We start from the raw sequence: 22,640 nt of genomic DNA, 5'->3' as shown, positions 1-22,640 counted from the left end.
CTGAAAGTGACCTTGCAGACTTGTAAGATAGATATCGCCAAAAAAAAGAAAAGACTTGTTAGATAGTACTAGCAAAGACGATCTACCATAACAAAAAGACAAATAGAGCACTGTTTACCAAATAATTGTAGGTAATTTTGTTCTTTAATGTCACGGGAGATAACTCCGTTTGTCCTTTTCCCTTCTTTTATGTCAATGATATCCAATTCTTTCAAAAACTTCTTTATAAATTCTCAACATGTTGCTCTTAAAATTATTACAAGTCCTATCTAATGAAGTTGATAAAAGATGCTGAAGGTCTTGAGCCAGTGAGCCTTGCTGGACAGAACTTCAACAGTAAAGTGATGTCGGTTTTTGTTCTTGCCATGTTGGAATTCGAAATTGCAATCGATGACTTGCAAACTGTGTCGCTCATCAAAGATGTTTTCCTCTCAATCAACTCACGCTTCTATCATGGTATGTATGTATGTATGTACCCTATGTATAGATATTCACCAGTGGTGAAATTGACATATGGGTAATCAGTGTATATCAGGTGATTGCATGCATGGTCACGTATCTTGAATGAATAAAACCTAATTCACTGCACATACTTGGATATTATTTTGGTTTTCTTTTGTCTTGGATAGGTGGTGGGAAAGAAGGGAGAAAGAAAATGGAAGAAGGTGGAAGTGAATGTGGAAAACCATGTACACTTCCCCTGTTTTTCCTCTCCAAAGGGCTCATCATCTCCATCCGAGAATGACAGTCTCCTCAAAAGTTACATTTCGCAAATAGCTATGCAACCATATCCAGAAGGCCAACCATTGTGGGAAATACATATTTTCCAGTGTCCAACTAGTGAAGCACAAGGAACCATAATTTTCAAGCTTCACCATGCGCTCGGGGATGGCTATTCTCTTGTGGGTGCTCTCTTGTCTTGCCTTCAAAGAGCCGACAATCCTTCTCTTCCAGTAACCTTTCCCTCAGTCAATAAATTCAGCTCAGTGAATAAGGATGACAGAAACTTTGGACTTCGGAAGGTGGTTAGCAAATGTTTTTGGCCGCTCGTTGACACAGTAAGATTTCGGTAGGAGCGTCTTGAAAAGCACTTGTGTCGCGGATGATTTGTCGCCGATTCGGTGTGGCTCGGAAAGATTCCGGCCTTTTCCAGTGTCAACAATCACGTTCTCATTGGATCGCATCAAAGACATCAAGTCTTGCCTTCGAGTGGTAACAAACATCATTTTGAAGACTATACTAACTCTAGCTTCTTGCATCATACGTGCATTACTCGGTCTTTCAGCATTTTACTTTTTATGGTACACTTTTCGTCTCTAATCTTTTGCACAATAATGGTTGCCTTCACGTAACTAGCTCAAACATATTTTTTTTTTTTTTAAGTATTCACAAAATATACGTAGTTTAGGTGATATTTACTTTAGACGTTTACTATACCCAGTCTGAAAATTAGTATACGGCTAGTGTTCAGAGTGAACAAGGGTTAATCAAGGAAAATAACATGGATTTACGCATTTAATGCGCATAATGGTTTTTTTTTTTACTGTGTAACGATTTTTTTAGCCACAAGAGCACAACATGACATCCTTGAAAACAAAAAAGACAGTTGAGCTAGAAACTGGTTTCTTTTCATATAGAAAATAAGTTCTAGAAAACTAGTTAATTGCTTCTTCCAAAGATAATTAATATCTTTAGTAGCATTCGACGATACAAATGCAACATTATTTCTTGAACTAGGGTCAAATTGGAACATAGGCATATTTACTCTTTTACTATACAGAAATCTATTAAGGCTTCAAATCAATCAAAACTTTTGTAACAACTTCGAGGACAAAAAAAATAACATATCATCAGTCGTTTTCGATTGAATTTTCTCACTACAAAAAAAGTAGGTTTTAGCGACGAATTTTGTCACGAAAAAAATGAAAAAATTCGTCGCCAATTCAACGTCGCAAAATTTAGCGACAAAAAATTTCAACATTTTTCGTCGCTAAATTGCAACGAAATATATTTGTCGCAAAATTCGTCGCTAATTATTCGTCGCAAAATTCGTCCCTAATTTTTCGTCTCAAAATTCGTCGCTAATTATTCGTCTCAAAATTCATCGCTAATTTTTCGTCGCAAAATTCGTCGCTAATTTGACACGAAATTTTTTTTTTTGGTCAATAATTTGCGACGAACTGATTCGTGGCAAAATTCGTTACTAATTTGCCATAAAAAATTTTTACTTTTGCCACGAACATTGTTCCAGAACGAATGTGCGGCAAAAGTTTATTACAGGTTGGCCTCCTACTAGTCAAGATAACCATGTGCGTCGTAATCACAACTGGCACAGTGCAAACTGTATCTAGTCCATGGCTGAAACCTGGTATATCTACCACAAACTCAGCCTTGCGGAGTTCCTTTTAACCTCTGATATCAAGTACATGAATATTAGCAGCAACAATTCATGCTCTAATATAAATTCTCAGTAAATTATAGTCTTTCCATGAAACTCCTGATACGAAGACAGTTTGCACAGAAATTACATAGGTTGATAACTTTATTTTAGAATGATGAAGTTATGCTGCTGAAGCTAAGCTCCAGAGTATTTTCTAGTATAGTGACCAGGGGGCCACACAATGCCTAAAGGAATTCTACAAGGCATCAGCAACCGGCAATAATGTTGGGAACCCGCAAGAAGTCAGTCTAGAGGGCCTTGCCTCAGCAGTAATATGACATCAAACAAGTGAAGCTATCACCATGTCAATTGTCAAAACTATCCACATGTATAATCATTCTGCAAGCACATTACACGGCGGCCTCCTTCTCTGCTTCTTATCAACATCAAATTGCTGCTTGGAAAAAAGAGAAGAGTAAAGATGGTTAACATGTGAGGCGATGTTATGATATGATTCCCTATTCTATTTCATCACCAGTAATAGAATGCAAATACAATGTTTCAAGATACTCTCGTGACATTAATGCTGTTGTCCATCTATTTGCTTGTTATCTAATCAATAATCAGACTTGCTGTTGTCAATTCATTTTCTATTTGCCCACATGAAAGAGAAAAGGAGCTGTATCTAAGAAACGGCATTGACATTTACGTTACAACCACTAGAAGATATGTAGGTGAGGGACTTCACCTGTTGGCACAGAAAATGGGGACCCGAACTCTCTTGGAACCATCAGCTAGACGTTTAAAGGGCAAATGGTTTTCCACGGGAAAAGAATCATTGTTGACCTACAAGTAGATGCATTACAAATGTTAATGCTTTCCTCAAACCATTGAATCTTTGAGATCAAAGAAGGACAAAGAAAAGTGGGGGATAGAGCAAGGTATAACTTATCACATACAGAATTCTCAAGACAAGGGTCTCAACAAGAAAGTGCGACATACAGATTTTCGCGTCAGTAGAATATCACATCAAGTTTCCAGCAAGGTTAACAATGTCTATGAGGTAGGTTTGTTCCGCAAATTCAAGTTTTAAAGTGCTTGATGATGTAATCAACAAGCTCGTATAGGTTAGAGAAGCATATTGACAAGCAGCACAAATTGATGTTAATGCTATATTATGATTAAATTCAGATCGTACGTTGTTTTGAATAACCTCCATTAACAATTCTTGACAACCTGACGCATATACATTCTCTAAACTGGGGCACTGAATTAGCAATCGATCTGAGAATGCAAAGAAAATTAAAGTTAGATTAGGATGCAAATTAGGAAAGCATGTGAGATGCATCAATATCCCATTAATTAAAGTAAGCACTCAATCAAGACCAATACATTTTTTAAAACGTACCGGTGAGCAAATTTTTATAGGCATTGAGATTCAGGTCATTCAACTCTGGGCAGTTCAAATACAGGGCCTGCATTTCAATCAACAAAATAAGAACCACAAGGAACCCATGGTAACAAAATGCAATATACAAATTATAGGATCTGGAAGTCTCACATTTAAGCCACTACAACCCCACAAGCTGAGTTTTTTTAATTTACTGTGCTTTATAATAAGCTTCTGGTGTATGAGGTGAAGATTGCTGTTGGGCCTTTTCTCCATCCCATGGTTGATGGCTTCATCAGAGATGAGGCTTTCGTCGTTACTATCACATACAGTCATACCACAGTCCATGAGTTCAAGAAGAGGCAGCTGAGCTGTGGCAAACTGAATTCCACCTGAAATATATAAACAGTTAGTGAACCAAAATAAAATGCAAGAAATGATTTGAATAGATTCACGTTCAGCATGACAAACAATGAACCTATAGTGCTAACTGAAAGGAAATGCCATTTATTTACAGAGTAGTCCAGGAAGTTACTTGAAGAGATGTTAGGACAAAGGGCAAGTAGGCATCTTGATAATGTTTCAGGAAACACATTGCATATCATCCCGATGCCACTGTCACTAATGCTTGACCTGCATGTAACAATAAATTCATGATTAAAAAAGAAGTGCAATTGTTGGGGCTGATGATTAAATTATATTCCTTCATGCTCTAAGCTTCTATGGTCATTACCAATGCGCCATATTTGTCACACTATTTGAAACCAAATGTGTTTATATCATGTATGGGAACTTTTGCAAAAGAAAAAAAAAACCATGAATTGACACGATGAAGCTGAATTTTCTATACCACTGTGCTATCTCATAAATCAAACAACATAGGACCTCACAGCAGAACATACCCACTGAGATCAAGCAATTCTAAATCCGAAAAGCTTGAAGCTATAGCAGCAACAGATGCATCAGTGATTTCTGATCCAAGCACCAGTGATAGCATCCGCAAACCCCTGTACAATGAAAAAATTTAGCAGTGGTCATCAAAGCTGTATCTAATTAATGATGCTTCAATGCTCTTATGGAAAATTTCGGTCTTTAGTATCTAGGAAGTGAACTTAGGATCTATATGAACACTAGACAGCAAAATGTGTGGAACAAGGACTTACAAAGCTCTAGAACTTAAAGGAAATAAATGCCTGTTTGAAGCTGTTATCATGTGCAACATGCATGACCAAGTTACAGAACACACCTTAAATTTGAAGCTGTAAGAGCTAGTACAACCGCATGAGAAAGCCGAACCGATGCAATGTGAATATTTTGTAAAATTGGACAACTCCTTCCCAGACCATCAACTGTGGCAATCAAATCTGTACAATCATTTCCATTGCGAGAGAATTCCAAGGAGATTTCTCTTAAGTTGGGGCAGTTAAATACCTGTAGGGATGTGAAAATGAGTCAGCATCACTTGTTACATCTATCAAAGACAGGAATAAACATGCAAGATACAGAGGAGAGATCCTAGAACATAAAAAAGCAAAGGGATGCAATCACCATCTTTGAGAGGGAGTTTAGATCAGAAAGCCAGAGTGTAGAAAGACTCGATGAGTTGAGAACCAAACCCTCAAGGTTAGAGCAACCTTCCATTTTAAGACACGTTAGGCATCGTTTGTCAGCAACAAAACGACCCAATTCATCTCTGCAGAAGTTTGCACAAGTTAATATAGTAAATGAAGAATACATTTCCAAGATTTCTGCGTGCACGAATAAGAAAATGGAGATCAAACTGCTTAGATATTACTAAAAACCATTAAACAGACTATGTAACCTCCTTGCTGGAAACAAACAAGATGTTATTTAAGCTGTAAAATGGATATTTACTTGTGAAACTAAGATGTTACAAGCATGAGCAACCAAGAGTAAGATCTCAACACGTTGATCTCTTAAATAGTTGGTTCAAAAAGCAGCATAAAAAACTGACAGCTTTCCTCTCCTAGTTCCCACTGCTAGTCAAGGACGAAATAATGATGCACACACCACAATTGGAAGAGCCATCACATTTTCTAGTGGCATTCCTAGATCATGGAGATGCAAACAAATTTGTAAATCACAGACAGGTGATCAAAACCTTTACAATTAGAGTAGACTCCGCTAAAGTCTTTCCATTTCGAACAAATGTTGCTTGCAAATTACATGTGCCAGCTTGAAAGTGATATCCATTTGCAACCATTAATTGAGCAGTAATGCAGGGATCTTAGGGTTCTCCACCCCAGAAATGCCTCAATACATATATAACCAAGATCCAAACAAATCTCATATGAAAGACCTAACCCGCAAAAGGGGAACAGAAAGTTTACCCTGTAATCCGGTTGACAGCATTAGAGGATGTTGAGATCTCCACAGACTCCAGATTAAGGCATGAGAACGCAATGCAAGCCAGCATCGTCGCATCTACATCACTGCGAAAGCCAACCAACAGAACAAGAACCGAATCAGTGTCATAAATCCAGAAAAATTTGACGAAGCTCAAGCACATGATCTCGAACTGGAATTAATTGTGAGATCCAATCAGGATCCTCACAACTGATTCACAAGTTCTAGGCCTTCCTTAAAGGGTTAATGTGCGAATCCCGAAACTCCCTGATTCATGAAAGTTTGTCCATAAATGCTGATCAAGCAGCATTTCCACTACTCGCAGCATACATTTCTTTTTGTTAATTTTAAGCTTCAATTCAATTGATCAAACAGTTCACTTGCGGTTATTAGCTCGTGCATCAACTTCGGTCCTAATTGATAACGCCCAGATGAACGTTGTCTCATCAGTGCATCAACATCAACCGATCCGATCCACCTCGCAAAAAATCATCGTAGATCCGAATCCACGACTGATTACTAACCTTTCCATCCTCAGAGATAGCCTAACGAGCTCAGGGCACTTGTTCAACACCGATCCGACGAAACAGAGCTGAGCTCTCGAGGGAACCCTGAGCTTCAGATCCTCGGCGGCCCTTCACACCCTCCTCAAGGTCTCCCGCCACCCCTTGCACACCCCCGCCACCGCGAGCAGCTCCGCCGGCGGCAACCTCCTCAGGACCTCCCACAAGCATCTGGCGGGCAACCCGCCGGCGTCCGCATCCCCGTCCACCAAATCCCGATCCCGCTCGTCGAGATCCGGCTCGACCTCGTCGAAGTCCTCCTCCTCCTCGTCGGCGCGGACCTCGAGGTCGTCGAAGGAGAGCGCGCGGCGGAGGTGCGAGATCGGGTGGCGCGGCAGTAGGGGCGGCGGCGGCTGGGGAGGGCAGGCGGCGGAGGAGAGCGCGGACGGCACGACGGCGACGGCGGACGCGGAAGCCGCCGAGGCGGAGGATGCGGTGGAGGAGGGGTCGGGGGCGGGAGAGGGGGAGGAGCCGGCGTGGCAGGAGTGGCCCTTCTTGGGGAGGCCACAGCGGCCGCAGTTGTAGCTGCCGCGCTTGGCGGCGGCGTCGTCGTCGGAGGAGGAGGAGGGGGCGGCGGGGGAGGGGGAGGTGGGGCTGGTGGAGGCGGCGGTGCATGGCGGAGGAGAGACGGAGGAGGCTAGAGAGAGAGAAAGAGGGAGAGAAGTTAGAGAGAGAGAGAGAGTGAGGGAGCGCGGTGGTGGATCAAATCACTAGAGCAAGTTGGCCCCAAATTTCCATTATGGCGCGAGAGGCGGAGGCGAGTTCGCGCCTTCGAGTTTCGAAGATTTTTTAATTATTATTATTTAAAAAATAAAAATAAATAAATAATTAGTGTTCTTGTCTTCGTGAGAAGAGGGGGTGGAGCGTTGGGAAGTGGTGGAATTACGGAAATGGGCACGCGCGCGGGTTCCTGAAAATTTTTTAAAAAAGAGGAAAAAAAACGTGCGTTTGTCGTTGTTGTTGCTGTTGTTGTAGTCTGAAAAGGCAAGCGACGAAAAGGGAGAGTAAGATCTAGTCCCTAGACACAAGTTGGATCGTGTTTTAGATATTATTAACTTTCTAAATTCAATTGGGTTTGACAAAAAAAAAATTATTAATTGATTCAGGCCGTCAGAACAGATTCCTTATTTTTTGAAACTTCGAACTTACTCTACATTAGGGGTGAGCATGATTCTAGGTAAAACCTAGAATTGGAGAACCGGACCGGTGGGAACCTGTTCGGTTCCAGGTTCCAAGACATACAGGGTGGGTTTCAAAATTCAAAAATTCAGAAACATGTTTCAACGAGTAGGTTCAAAGTTCGAAGTATATGGAATCTGGAACACATATTTTTTTGTCAATTCTAAATGCATCATAATTTTCATTAAATCATTAATAAAAAGAAAATTATCCACTGCAATAATAACAAGTTGCATATGCAGCTTAATAAAAGATATTGTTCATTCAGTTGCTTGGCTCCCCTGAAAAAGGTTACTCTTTTGCAAAAATATTTTACCTGAATCAGACAATAAAAGTTTTCAATCGCATCAATAAGAAAGTCATTATTCACTTAAAACACGTATATATCAAGGAATAAGTTTCAATGTTTAGTGCTAGAAGCACCAAATGAACTTGTTGACATGATTGATTATTGTTCTCCATTCGCAGTTTCATTATCAATAGATACATTTAAGCAATTTTGGTCATTTTCAATATTATCTTCCAATAAAATATGAGTAAATTGAGTATAATGCATTCATCAACCACAATATTCAATCTTTGAGTAAATTTTCGTAAATTTGTACCAAAAATCAAAGTCTAAAAATTCACGATCATGAGGATTATTCGGGGACATAAAGTTAATAATTGTTGGAATAAGTTTAGAAGAAGACAGACATGAAGGAAACCTTACAATGAATGGGTGTGGAAGATGAGGCTAGAGTGAAAAAAATTATTTGAAAGGAATGTGAGTAGTTTTGTCTTTTAATAAAATATAAAGTAAAAGAAAAAGAAGAAAAAATGCAAGAAATAATCTTAAATTAAAAGTGAGATCCGCAAAATATAATGTAGTCAGTTCAATGTGATGGAGAATGCCAAAAACCAATTATGGAAAGAGAGTTTGCGCGTGTCACGGAACAATTTTTCCCTCACATGGCAAGGAAAGTTAGGATGTTATTATGCGATAGCAGGTTTTCAAGTGAGAATGGTATTTGCCTCAATTTGAAACCCAAAATCCATTGATCTACTCTTTCTTAAGAAAAAATTACTAAATAGTTTGTTGAATTTCTACAAAAGAAAACTTGTGCATTTTAACTTATCGAAAAGCTATTCTATTACGTCGCAACACGAGAAAAACTCGTATATCATACGATGAAGTACAAATTCACTATATTGATAGCAAAACCCAATGATATTGCACAACTAAAATACAAAATAATTCTACGAGTTTATATTGAAACTTGTACCTGAAAACTATAAAACAGCAAGTAATTACTATATTCTCGTACATTTTTGGTACAAATAATTATCTAAAGTGATCATCTGCCTTGTAGTATGCACGAGTAAAAGTTATAATGAGGATATGATATAGTTATGACTCCATATCTCGAAACTTATTATATATTCTCAAGTTCTAACGGTTCCATCGATTCCACACATTTCTATGGGTTCTTATGCACACCTTTAGTAGCGGCTCCGATATAATCACATTCCCAATCCATCCAAACCCTTATAAACTTATAATAGGATTTCAAGCTGCAACCCGACTTTGCTATCTCATTTAAAAAAAAATTGAATCTTCCGTTGCTTTTCTAACTTTTCCATCGCAAATTCCGTCGCTAATTAGTAACAATTTTTTTTTTGTCGCAAATTAACAACGAATTTTTTATCCGTCGCTAATTAGCGACGAATTTTTTTTCCGTCCCTAATTAGCAACGAATTTTTTTCCATCGCTAATTAGCGATGAATTTTTTTTTCGTCGCAAATTAGCGATGAATTTTTTTTCCATCGCAAATTCCGTCGCTAATTAGCGACAAATTTTTTTTTCATCGCAATTAGCGACGAATTTCTTTTCCGTCGCAAAATTCATCGCTAATTAGCGACGAATTTTTTTTCCATTGCAAATTCCGTGGCTAATTAGTGACGAATTTTTTTTTCATCGTAAATTAGCGACGAATTTTTTTTCCGTCGCTAATTAGCAACGAATTTTTTTTCCGTCGCTAATTAGCGACGAAGTTTTTTTTCGTCGCAAATTAGCGACGAATTTTTTTTCATCGCAAATTAGCGACAAGTTTATTTTTCGTCGCAAATTCCATGGAAATTAGTGACAAAAAATTTATCGTCGCTAATTTTCCATGGCTAAATTCTTGTTTTTTTGTAGTGTCTCTATAATAAAACAGACCATCAACGACGTGATAACGGGAGTAATCTTCTTGGCGACTCGATTGTACATGCAAAGAGCATGCCCAAACTCAAACCTGAGCACCAACTCCATAGCGCTGGTGTTGCTGAATACGAGGAATTTGCGAGATTACAAGTCCCTAAGAGACATGGTTAGACCTAATTCCAAGTCACCGTGGGGAAACAATTTTGCATTCTTGCATGTGCCGATACCGAAGATGAAACCGGGCGATTCTCAATTCTTTGATCCTTTGAAGTTTGTCCACAGAGCTCGTGAGGTGATCAAGAGGAAACGGAGCTCCTTCGGTGTAGTCCTCACAGGGAAGCTACTTGAGATCATGAAAAAATGCAGAAACGCAGAGGTAGGTGCATGTCGTGACAATTAATTAATCAGAAATGCTAAATATGCTTAGTCTGATTCACAAAATTGATATGAATGCACTCTTGTTTGCTTGAACTTGCAGGCAGTAGCAAAGCACATCAGCAGGACATTGAGAAACTCGAGCATGGTCATCTCCAACGTTATGGGGCCAATGGAGAAATTGTCTCTGGGTAATCATCCTGTTAAAGGCTTGCACTTCACAGTCGCCGGCACACCTGAGGTATATTTCTAGTTATCATTAATTTTGATTTCAACCCAAGAGCATAAAATTACCAACGCTTGATTGGTGGGTCTAAAGTTATGGTACTGCACCTCATTTTCCAAGTCGTTACATGCATCATCTTCCGAAATATTGATATAGATTGCAACTTTTGAGACATCTATGGATCTAAGTACAAACTTTTCTACATGATATCATAATACATTTTATGCAACATTTACTCTCCTATGCCATCTGCAAGAAGTCGACAGGATGTCGAATTCAAGAATTGATATGTCCTATTTACCATAACACATAATCACTAGACTGAATTGTGAGCGGCCTTCTTCTCCATAAACGATAATGTGATGAACACATGAAATCTATTCTTGTGATTAACTTTTGCAAAGTCTCGGCATAACGATCTTCAGCTATGCAGGAAATTTGAGAGTAGCTGTGCGAGCTGAGCAAGGCTTCATAGACTCTGAGCTGTACACCCGCTCGCTGCTTGATGCTTTCGACACCCGCTCGCTGCTTGATGCTTTCGACATGATCCTTCACGATGCATGTGCGAAGCAGTAGAAGCCATTCCTATTCCTATTATTCTGCTGTTCAACGCCTTCTGATGATACCCTAATTTTTTCCTCCCTTGTTTCTTGCAATGAAGATATTGTTAACATGAACGGATTAAGAATTCGAGTCTCGGGGGGCCACATCATAAGACTACTGATCCCAAAACGAGGTCTCATGTTGAAAAAATTAAGGCATGATCTGTTACCATTTCCCCTTTGAAATGTCGCTCTTCTTGCTTTTAATTCGCTCCTACATGCTGCTTTTTCCCCTCTTTTCGCAAACTAACGTTGACTCTCGCTCTCAAAATTGAAGAAATATGCTGATGGAGTAAAATTGCAGTTTGGCTGAACCAGTTTCGAAATATGCTGACACTCCGTGGGCTTAACCAGCTTCTATTAACAGCAGATTATTGGCTCTGTGTGAATAAAGAAGGTCCATAATAATCGCTTGTGTACGAACCAAGGAAATATAATTTGAACTAATCGCTATATGACGAGATATGTTAACTTTGAATTTAGAATACGAGATATTTCTACACGGATGGAAAGACTATGGATGGCGGATGGAGTCGAAGGTTTTCGTTCTATCTTATCCGGTATGTAGGATTTGTTATTCTTCCCCTGACAAGCAATGAAACTCCACCCTTGACAAGCATCATTCCCTTCCCAAGAATCGGCCAGCCTCATCGGAAAACCCAGTGCCCCTGCGATCTCCAGCAACGTAGTGACTTGCGGCGCGCAAGGGCCCGGCGCAGTGTTACAAAAACTATTAGTACCATCATAAGTAAACTGGATGTTGTTTGGGTTATCGGGCACAGGGCCCTGCAACTTATTGTTGTCCAACGACACATTCTTTAAACTAGGCAACGACATCAAATTAGCAGGCACGACCCCGGTGAGCTGGTTGTCGCGAAGCTGAAGGTCGAACAAACTCTCGCATTTCGACAGGTCCGGGATCGGACCGGTGAACCTATTCTTGTGCGACCAGACTTGAGACAACTGGGGCATGCTAGACAAAACACCAATAGTACCTGACAAGCCCTGCGCCTGATTGTTGAGCCACAGGTTCTGAATCCCGGACCCGGTGAAAGAAGGCGGGAGTGTGAGGTTGTTACAGCCACAGGCTCTGGAGGCTCGGGAAGGAGCCGAAGAAATCGAGCAGAGGCCCCATCACGTTGGCGTTGCCGGCGTAGAAGGTGACGAGGCTCGCGGACTGATTCAACTTGGACGGGATCGGCCACGGGTCGAGGTCGAAATTCTTGCTCAAGCTGAACGTCTGCAGGCTCGTGAGCCCGGCGAAGGCCCCGGAGGGCACCCTGGTGAAAATGTTGCCGTTGAGGTAGATTTCCTGTAGGGAGGCGAGGTTGGCGAGGTTGGCGAGGTTGGGGACAGGGCCGGAGAAGGCGTTCTTCTGGAGGGACAGGGTCCTGAGGCGGGAGAGGGAGGAGAGGTCGGCGGGTAGGGTCCCGGCTTTAGGGAGGAGAAGCCTAATTCCTTAAAAAAACCCCAACTTTAGATCAAGTCCCAAATCTACCCCGAACTTTCTTTTGTCTCAGAAAAAATCCAAAACTTTAAGTTCAGTCACAAATCTGGCCCGAATTTTGTTTTATGTAAAAAAAAAAGTAAATTTCAATTTATTTTCAAAAATATACCCCATGATCCAGTCCCAATTTGACGTGGCACTTCTACGTCGATAACAAATCCTCATCAGCAAAGTAATGGGTCGATAGATATAGACCGACGTCGCATTTTAACTTCGCTAACAAATCAATCCAAATAAAAATTGTTGAAATTCTCCAAAATAAAACCATTCTAGGATATGAAAGTTAGGATTGATAACAAATCCACCCCAAAAACTTTTTTTAATTTAAAAAAAACCTAACTTTTAGGTTCAGTCCAAATTTACACCGAACTTTTTTTTGGCTAAAAAAAAGCCTCATTACTTTGATGATGAGGATTTGTTATCGACGTGAAAATGCCACGTCAAATTGGGATTGGATCACGGGGGTATATTTTTTAAAGTAAAATTGAATTTTGGTAATTTTTTTTACACAAAACAAAATTCGGGGTAGATTTGGGACTGGACTTAAAGTTTGGAGTTTTTTTCAAACAAAAAAAATTCGGGGTAGATTTGAAACTGGACCTAGATTTTGGGGTTTTTTTTAGACAAAAAATAATTCAAGGCATATTTGGGACTTGACCTAAAGTTGGGGTTTTTTTTAGGGAATTAGGCCCATGGCAACTTCTAACTACCAACACTTTATTATCCCAACTAATATCTATAATGTACCGAGAGTCATAGTACACAAAGTTACAAGGATGGCCAATAAGAACCATCGATGGACATATACATATATATATATATATGCGTGTGTGTGTGCGCGCGCGCGTGTCAATGATATCCAATTCTTTCAAAGACTTTTCTATTAATTCTCAACTTATTGCTCTTAGATTGAAGTTATTCCAATGGAGGTGAATTCCCTAAAAATCCCAAACTTTAGGTCAAGTCTCAAATTTACCCCGAACTTTTTTTGTTTTAGAAAAAATCCAAAACTTTAAGTTCAGTCCCAAATCTGCCCCGAATTTTTTTTTATGTAAAAAATTAGGAAATTTCAATTTATTTTCAAAAATATACCCTGTTATCCAGTCCTAATTTGACGTGGCACTTTCACGTCGATAACAAATCCTCATCAGCAAAGTAATGGAACGATAAATACAGACGGACGTCACATTTTCACTTCGATAACAAATCAAACCAAATAAAAATTGTTGAAATTCTCCAAAATAAAACCATTCTAGGATATGGAAAGTTAGGGAGGATAACAAATCCACCCCAAAAAACCTTTTTTAATTTAAAAAAAAAACCTAACTTTTAGGTTCGGTCCAAATTTGCTCCGAACTTTTTTTTGTCTAAAAAAAGCCCAATTACTTTGATGCCGTGAATTTGTTATCGACGTGGAAGTGCTAAATCAAGTTGGGACCACATCAAGTTGAGACTGGATCATGGGAGTATATTTTTTAAAATAAAATTGAATTTTGGTGAATTTTTTTACACAAAACAAAATTCGGGGTATATTTGGGACTAGACTTAAAGTTTGGAGTTTTTCTGAGAAAAAAAAAAGTTCGGAGCAAATTTGGAACTGGACCTAAAGTTTAGGATTTTTTCTAGGAAAAAAAAGTTCGGGGCATATTTGGAACTTGACCTAAATTTTGGGTTTTTTTAGAGAATTAGGCCCATGACAACTTCTAACGACCAACACTTTATTATCCCAACTAATACCTATAATGTACCGAGAGTCATAGTACACAAAGTCACAAGGATGGCCAATAAGAACCATCGATGGACATATATATATGTGTGTGTGTGTGTGTGTGTGTATGTATGTGTGTGTCAATGATATCCAATTCTTTTAAAGACTTCCCTATTAATTCTCAACCTGTTGCTCTTAGATTGAAATTATTACAAGTCCTATCCAACGGAGGTGAATTTCGTAAAAAAACCCCAAACTTTAGGTCAAGTCCTAAATCTACCCCGAATTTTTTTTTGTCTTAGAAAAAACCTCAAACTTTAAGTCAAGTTCAAAACCTACCCCGAACTTTTTTTTTGTCTTAGAAAAAATCCCAAACTTTAAGTTCAATCCTAAATCTGCACCGAATTTTATTTTATGTAAAAAAAAGCAAATTTCATTTTATTTTCAAAAATATACCTCGTGATCCAATCCTAATTTGACGTGGCACTTCCACGTCGATGACAAATCCTCGTCAGCAAAGTAATGGGGAGATAGATACAGATTGACGTCGCATTTTCACTTCGATAACAAATCAAACAAAATAAAATTGTTGAAATTCTCCAAAATAAAACCATTCTAGGATATGGAAAGTTAGGGACGATAACAAATCCACCCCAAAAACCCTTTTTTAATTTTAAAAAAAAAAACCTAACTTTTAGGTTCGGTCCAAATTTGCTCCGAACTTTTTTTGTCTAAAAAAAGCCCAATTACTTTGATGCCGTGAATTTGTTATCGACGTGGAAGTGCTAAATCAAGTTGGGACCACATCAAGTTGAGACTGGATCATGGGGGTATATTTTTTAAAATAAAATTGAATTTTGGTGAATTTTTTTACACAAAACAAAATTCGGGGTATATTTGGGACTAGACTTAAAGTTTGGGGTTTTTTTGAGGCAAAAAAAAGTTCGGGGCAAATTTGGAACTGGACCTAAAGTTTAGGATTTTTTCTAGGAAAAAAAAGTTCGGGGCATATTTGGAACTTGACCTAAATTTTGGGTTTTTTTAGAGAATTAGGCCCATGACAACTTCTAACGACCAACACTTTATTATCCCAACTAATACTATAATGTACCGAGAGTCATAGTACACAAAGTCACAAGGATGGCCAATAAGAACCATCGATGGACATATATATATGTGTGTGTATGTATGTGTGTGTCAATGATATCCAATTCTTTTAAAGACTTCCCTATTAATTCTCAACCTGTTGCTCTTAGATTGAAATTATTACAAGTCCTATCCAACGGAGGTGAATTTCGTAAAAAAACCCCAAACTTTAGGTCAAGTCCTAAATCTACCCCGAATTTTTTTTGTCTTAGAAAAAACCTCAAACTTTAAGTCAAGTTCAAAACCTACCCCGAACTTTTTTTTTGTCTTAGAAAAAACCCCAAACTTTAAGTTCAATCCTAAATCTGCACCGAATTTTATTTTATGTAAAAAAAAGCAAATTTCATTTTATTTTCAAAAATATACCTCGTGATCCAATCCTAATTTGACGTGGCACTTCCACGTCGATGGCAAATCCTCGTCAGCAAAGTAATGGGGAGATAGATACAGATTGACGTCGCATTTTCACTTCGATAACAAATCAAACAAAATAAAATTGTTGAAATTCTCCAAAATAAAACCATTCTAGGATATGGAAAGTTAGGGACGATAACAAATCCACCCCAAAAACCCTTTTTTAATTTTAAAAAAAAACCTAACTTTTAGGTTCGGTCCAAATTTGCTCCGAACTTTTTTTGTCTAAAAAAAGCCCAATTACTTTGATGCCGTGAATTTGTTATCGACGTGGAAGTGCTAAATCAAGTTGGGACCACATCAAGTTGAGACTGGATCATGGGGGTATATTTTTTAAAATAAAATTGAATTTTGGTGAATTTTTTTACACAAAACAAAATTCGGGGTATATTTGGGACTAGACTTAAAGTTTGGGGTTTTTCAGAGGCAAAAAAAAGTTCGGGGCAAATTTGGAACTGGACCTAAAGTTTAGGATTTTTTCTAGGAAAAAAAAGTTCGGGGCATATTTGGAACTTGACCTAAATTTTGGGTTTTTTTAGAGAATTAGGCCCATGACAACTTCTAACGACCAACACTTTATTATCCCAACTAATACTATAATGTACCGAGAGTCATAGTACACAAAGTCACAAGGATGGCCAATAAGAACCATCGATGGACATATATATATATGTGTGTGTATGTATGTGTGTGTCAATGATATCCAATTCTTTTAAAGACTTCCCTATTAATTCTCAACCTGTTGCTCTTAGATTGAAATTATTACAAGTCCTATCCAACGGAGGTGAATTTCGTAAAAAAACCCCAAACTTTAGGTCAAGTCCTAAATCTACCCCGAATTTTTTTTGTCTTAGAAAAAACCTCAAACTTTAAGTCAAGTTCAAAACCTACCCCGAACTTTTTTTTTGTCTTAGAAAAAACCCCAAACTTTAAGTTCAATCCTAAATCTGCACCGAATTTTATTTTATGTAAAAAAAAGCAAATTTCATTTTATTTTCAAAAATATACCTCGTGATCCAATCCTAATTTGACGTGGCACTTCCACGTCGATGACAAATCCTCGTCAGCAAAGTAATGGGGAGATAGATACAGATTGACGTCGCATTTTCACTTCGATAACAAATCAAACAAAATAAAATTGTTGAAATTCTCCAAAATAAAACCATTCTAGGATATGGAAAGTTAGGGACGATAACAAATCCACCCCAAAAACCCTTTTTTAATTTTAAAAAAAAACCTAACTTTTAGGTTCGGTCCAAATTTGCTCCGAACTTTTTTTGTCTAAAAAAAGCCCAATTACTTTGATGCCGTGAATTTGTTATCGACGTGGAAGTGCTAAATCAAGTTGGGACCACATCAAGTTGAGACTGGATCATGGGGGTATATTTTTTAAAATAAAATTGAATTTTGGTGAATTTTTTTACACAAAACAAAATTCGGGGTATATTTGGGACTAGACTTAAAGTTTGGGGTTTTTCAGAGGCAAAAAAAAGTTCGGGGCAAATTTGGAACTGGACCTAAAGTTTAGGATTTTTTCTAGGAAAAAAAAGTTCGGGGCATATTTGGAACTTGACCTAAATTTTGGGTTTTTTTAGAGAATTAGGCCCATGACAACTTCTAACGACCAACACTTTATTATCCCAACTAATACTATAATGTACCGAGAGTCATAGTACACAAAGTCACAAGGATGGCCAATAAGAACCATCGATGGACATATATATATGTGTGTGTATGTATGTGTGTGTCAATGATATCCAATTCTTTTAAAGACTTCCCTATTAATTCTCAACCTGTTGCTCTTAGATTGAAATTATTACAAGTCCTATCCAACGGAGGTGAATTTCGTAAAAAAACCCCAAACTTTAGGTCAAGTCCTAAATCTACCCCGAATTTTTTTTGTCTTAGAAAAAACCTCAAACTTTAAGTCAAGTTCAAAACCTACCCCGAACTTTTTTTTTGTCTTAGAAAAAATCCCAAACTTTAAGTTCAATCCTAAATCTGCACCGAATTTTATTTTATGTAAAAAAAAGCAAATTTCATTTTATTTTCAAAAATATACCCCGTGATCCAATCCTAATTTGACGTGGCACTTCCACGTTGATGACAAATCCTCGTCAGCAAAGTAATGGGGAGATAGATACAGATTGACGTCGCATTTTCACTTCGATAACAAATCAAACAAAATAAAATTGTTGAAATTCTCCAAAATAAAGCCATTCTAGTATATAAAAGTTAGGGACAATAACAAATCCACCCAAATTTTTTTTTAAATTTAAAGAAAACCTAATTTTTAGGTTCAGTCTAAATTTGCTCCGAACTTTTTTTTGTCTAAAAAAATGTTCTATTACTTTGATGATGTTGATTTGTTATCGACGTGGAAGTGCCACGTCAAGTTGGACTGGATCACGGGGGTATATTTTTTAAAATAAAATTGAATTTTGATGATTTTTTTTACACAAAACAAAATTTGGTGTAGATTTGGAATTGGACTTAAAGTTTGAGGTTTTTTCAGAGAGAAAAAAAAAATTTCAGGGCAGATTTAGAATTGGACCTACAGTTTGGGTTTTTTTTTAGACAAAAAAAAGTTCAAGACAGATTTGAGACTTGACCTAAAGTTGAGGTTTTTTAGGAAATTAGGCCCATGACAACTTCTAACTACCAACACTTTATTATCCCAACTAATACCTATAATGTACCAAGAGTCATAGTACACAAAGTCACAGGGATGGCCAATAAGAACCATCGATGGACACACACACACACACACACACACACACACACACATATATATATATATATATATATTAGATGTTTAGGTGATATTTATATTAGACGTCTACTATACTCAGTCTGTAAATTAGTATATGGCTAGTATTCAGGGTGTACAAGGGTTAATCAAGGAAAATGACATGGATTTGCATAATATTTTTTTTATTTTACGTGTGTGACGATATTCCTAGCCATAAAGCACAACATGAAATCCTTGAAAACAAAAGGACAATTTTGAGGGGAAAATTATCAAAAAAGTCATAAACTTATTGCGCTTTTATCAATTAAGTCATAAACTTTTTAATTATGCTAATTGAGTCCTAAACATTTTCACGCTTTGCCAATTGAGTCCATCTGGCCAATTTTAGCCGAAAATTGCTGACGTGGATGCCAGCAGTCCTATGTGGTATGGCTAGCGCTGATGTGGACAATTTTAAATATTTTTTTGAATTTTTTATTAATTTTTTTCTTTTCTTTTCTTTGTCTTTTTACAACTCTACCCAACGAGGGCGTTGCGGCCCTCGCTTGTGGCTGGGTGAGGGCCTTCGTGCCCTCGCTTGTGTTCGGTGAGGGCCGCGACATCGTCACCTAGACCAAGCGAGGGCATCACAGCCCTCACGTGGATCTGGCGAAGGCCCTGGCCGGTGCTCGGCAAGGGTCGCGACACCCTTGCCTAGCCCAGGGAGGGTCGTTGGCCCTCACTTGTGGCTGGCGATGGTTGGCCCATAGAGTTGTAAAAAAAACAAAGAAAATAAAAAAAATTAAATATAAATTCGAAAAAATATTGAAATATTATTAAAATTTATTCACGTCAGTGTTGGCTTTGCCACGTAAGACAGCAGATGTTCATGTCAGCGATTTCATGCCAAAATTGGCTGGATGGACTCAATTGACAAAACGTGAATGTTTAAGATTCAATTAGCACAAATTTTGACCAAAAAAATTGGCACAAATAACTAGACCAATAAAAAAACTGACACAAATAAAATGTTTAAGAATGAATTGGCAAAAGTACAATAGGTTTATGACTTTTTGGATAATTTTCCTTTTCTTTGACTTTATTCACATTTAACAAGCATGACTAAGACATTTGATGGAGAACTATATCAACATTTGCATTAGTGGACAGGAATCAGCCTCAAATGATAAGATCTTTAGTAGCATCCGACGATAAAAATGCAACATTATTTCTTGAACTAGGTCAAGTTGGAACTGTAGGTATATTTGCTTTTTTACTATACAAAAATGGATTAATTATCCTAAGGTGTGGAAATAAACGATTATGCATCGACTTCGAGGGCAAAAAACTAGCATACCATCAGTTCTTCTCACGTAAATTTTCTCTTCTTCATTGAAACAGACCGTCAACGACGTAATGACCGGAATAATCTTCTTGGCAACACGATTGTACATGCATAGAGCGAGCCCAAACTCGAAGCTGAGCACCAACTCCACTGTCACGCCCCGAACTATTCGAGCTCGCAACATCCCTCTTCGGTCGAATAATGCGACGTCCCAGGAACATCGCCGACCCAACCCAACACATCAGAGTTCGAACAAGGCGGAAACGAGAACATAAACCCTGACAATAAAATCATGGGGTAATAGGGAGAGACAAACCACCAACCACCAAGCACTATATTACACTGTGATATATTTACAATATCCAATACAATCCATCATGTACAACAACCAACCACTTCATACACCCACCATATTCACAATAAAACTATCGTACAAGCATACCGGCTTCTAAAATTCACACCGCTAACATCAAAAGAGACCAGTAGTCTGGGTGCAAACTAACTCAAAAAATGGTACTTCAAAAATGATCACCCTACCCTCAGCTAACCCCTACGAACTCTAGATGGTGTCCATTCCGAGTCGGTCTCCTCCGAACTTGAATTTGACTCCTCCTGATTCACCTGCTCCTCTGACGACTCAGAATCTGCCTCAATCTCGATCGGATTATCTATAGGGTATTCTACTACTGCATGGTCGGTGTGCGTAAGAATCCCAAAACGCTGCGGCGGCGGTGGTGGAAGATTCATGGTTCAGGCCAGGGTTCTGAAATGTTTTGGTTGAAACAACTATGAGACACGTCTCAGCAAGTAACACCCTAAACCTCACCTAGGCTAACACGTACCTCCAGACAAGTTCAAACACCATAACACTCAATAAGCACATCACAAGCACACAATTGCACTTACCTGGGCTTTTTACACGCGCAATTTGCAGGTTAGTCTCAATTATATAATTTCCAATCGCATGCACATTTCAAATTAATTTCATGCCCAATACACAAGTCGAACACATGGCATTCCCAATTCCACATTCCACACACTCGTTCCTGCCTCATCACACTATTTTCACCCGACTCGTTAGTGACCCGCGTAATAGTACCGCCTCAGGTTCACTGCGATCAACTCATATTCACAACACTCCTTAGCCCGCGTAATGGTACCGCCTCAGGCTATGTATCTTGCCCGCGTAATGGTACTGCCTCAGGCTCAACATCCATCACCTCAATTTCACAACACTTCTTAGCCCGCGTAATGGTACCGCCTCAGGCTATGTATCTTGCCCGCGTAATGGTACCGCCTCAGGCTCAACATCCACCACCTACGGCACAACCCGCGTTATGGTACCGCCTCAGGTTGGCCGTCATCAGGTAATACTGGGCATCGTCTCGCATTATGGTACCGCCTCAGGACGGCACAATTCCCCACGTAATAGTACCGCCTCAGGGATTCTCGTGACCACACGCACGACACATCACGCAATTTCTCATTCATTCACTCGCTCGATTTACACACCATCATGCCAAATTACCAGCCGATCAAATTCGGCCCATGCACGCATCGAATCTCACGCATTTCACATGCTCAATTAACACCCAATCATGACCAATTAACAGTCAATTCAACTCAGCCCATGCGCGTATATAACAATCCACATTTCAATCAATTATTTCACAAACCAACGAGCATACAAGGCCGCCATCGGACCCACAATCACAGCCAATGTCGTGAGCATAAATTCAGCATTTCCAGGTATATTTCAAGCCATAATAAGCATCACAACCAGCCACGACACCACACACATCAACCGACACTTTTAGTCCCCGAATCGGACCATATTGCTCATCATTACGAGCCACAATTTCCAGCCTTCAATTCGGCATTAAATCAGCCCCGAAACATCACAATTCCATCCACAAACCAGCCAATCCAATTCAATTCGCACGTGCACAACTAACTCGAGTTTTTTTGCATTTTAAGCCGAATTTCACTATTCACGGGTGTCGTACTCCTGCCGACAACCCCCAAACCAACACGCACTATATTTTAATCGCCAAAATGCACTAATTCGGCCACAGCATGAACAGTAATTCGGCCACCACCAAAATCACCATAACGGCACATTTAGGCCCGTTTTTCGCGCCATAAGCCACAATAATCACTCGGAATCATTCCGATTACCTAACCAATCATTTCTAACCTCCAATCCACTTCAAAAATCATCACAATTTCACCCAAAGCACTCAGCCAAATCAGTCCAACCATTGTCCCACGATTAACCCCTAAAACTCGCTAAAACGGCCCCGAACTAACCCGAAAATACCCCTTATCCTAGGCGAGGGTTAGGATATCACTTACTTGTGATTCCTACGCGAAATTGACGCATCAACAGCGGCTGGACAGGGGGCAACCAGCAGCGGCAGCGGTGTCTCACGAAAAGGGATACCGGCGACTCACCGGCGTCCACGAGCGGCGGCGATCGACGGCGATGGGCTGCTGGTTTTCCTCGGCTGGACTGAACAGGA

The 22,640-nt window shown here is 39.0% G+C and overlaps 2 pseudogenes; one reads left to right on the top strand and one right to left on the bottom strand.

Moving 5' to 3' along the window:
* Nucleotides 1–272: 272 nt before the first annotated feature.
* LOC130134938 (wax ester synthase/diacylglycerol acyltransferase 4-like) lies at nucleotides 273–10,772 on the top strand (annotated as a pseudogene).
* LOC115668248 (F-box/LRR-repeat protein 17-like) lies at nucleotides 2,451–7,315 on the bottom strand (annotated as a pseudogene).
* Nucleotides 10,773–22,640: the final 11,868 nt, after the last annotated feature.

This window comes from Syzygium oleosum, unplaced genomic scaffold (genome assembly GCF_021117445.2).
Source record: "Syzygium oleosum isolate NSW1041296 unplaced genomic scaffold, Sole_v2.1 Sole_v2.01, whole genome shotgun sequence".
Classification (NCBI taxonomy): Eukaryota; Viridiplantae; Streptophyta; class Magnoliopsida; order Myrtales; family Myrtaceae; genus Syzygium; species Syzygium oleosum.
This window is presented reverse-complemented; position numbering and strand designations above follow the sequence as displayed.